This window comes from Mastomys coucha, chromosome X (assembly GCF_008632895.1).
Source record: "Mastomys coucha isolate ucsf_1 chromosome X, UCSF_Mcou_1, whole genome shotgun sequence".
Lineage (NCBI taxonomy): Eukaryota > Metazoa > Chordata > Mammalia > Rodentia > Muridae > Mastomys > Mastomys coucha.
Window position 1 is genome coordinate 4,240,210 of NC_045030.1, and position 1,303 is coordinate 4,241,512.

The window sequence follows — 1,303 nt, forward strand, 5'->3', positions numbered from 1 at the left end:
CTTTGGTTTTCATTTGTTTGTTTTTTTGTGACAGGGTTTCTCTGTATAGCCCTAGCTGCCCTGGAACTCACTCTGTAGACCAAGCTGCCCTCCAACTCAGAGATCCACCTGTCTCTACTTCCCAATTAATCTCCTGGGATTAAAAGCATGCACCACCCCTGCCTGGCTCAATTTTTTTTTTAATTTTATCATCTCTGGTAATTTTATTACACTTGAAGAAGAACTCGATACCATTGAATCCAATTTTCCTGATTTAGATTTGTCATCAATAAAACGATAATGATAACATTGCCCCCCTTAGCACTGCTGAAAAGATTAAGGAAACTTATAAATATGCTTGTGAATTCAGCTCCTCTGACAGCAACCTTCAATTCTAGACCATGTTCAATTTTAGAACATGGGTTGGTCTCAATAAGTTCTCTCCTCTAGAAATTGTTAACTGTTTATTAATTCTCAGGGATGAGCAGGGCTTGGTGAACCCCTCCCCACCTCCATGACAGAAAATGAATGGTTACAATCTAATACAGGTCTCCTATTAATAATCAAAGTTGTCTACAGTTTATGAATGAATCAATGGCCATGAAATGCCTGGAAACGTTCCATAACAGGTACTTTTAAAAACCTATAGCTGTTTGGGTGACTCTGTTGAAAACACACCCATAGCCTTACTACTCACCATTAGTAAAATGGAACAGAACAGAATACATTTCTTTAGCTTGGCATTTAATGACAGTTCTAACCTGTTAGCTGTATGCCATTATCCAAAGTCACTATGACTTTTATCAAACATTTAAAGAAGAACAGAAAGTTTTTGAAGTTGATCTCTGCATAATGTCTGAAACTCTAAAGCACGAATTTATTATTTTGTTCCAAATGCCCAGTTCCATTGGAATGGGCCACTAAGTAAGCCCTGACCTGAATACACTAATAACTCATACACCCCAGCCAAGAAACTGCCTTCCATTTTTTAGTTTGCCTTTATGTAGTTCATTCTTTCATTTTAGTCCTGCATGCAGAGAAAGAATAGAGAAAAGCAAATAAGGCAAACATTTAGTTCAAATGAATTAAATGTGATTTCAGGAATAATACATTCCACCTGGAAGCCAAGGAGGCCAATGAGTGCAAAGAATAACACTATTTTAATACCCTATAAAATTTTAATCTGCAAAGCTGTTTTTTTTCTCCACATTTTATTGCTCTGAGTACAGGGTCCCCAATGAAGGAGCTAGGGAAAAGACCCAAGGAGCTGAAGAGTTTGCAGCCCCTTAGGATGAACAACAATATGAACTAACTAGTACCCTCA

The 1,303-nt window shown here is 37.5% G+C and overlaps 1 protein-coding gene across 1 annotated transcript in view; it reads left to right on the forward strand.

Annotated features, from left to right (window-relative positions):
- Positions 1 to 1,303, forward strand: part of Sytl5 (synaptotagmin like 5) — a 187,995-nt gene that overhangs the window by 100,374 nt on the left and 86,318 nt on the right. The gene's annotated exons all lie outside the window — the stretch shown is intronic.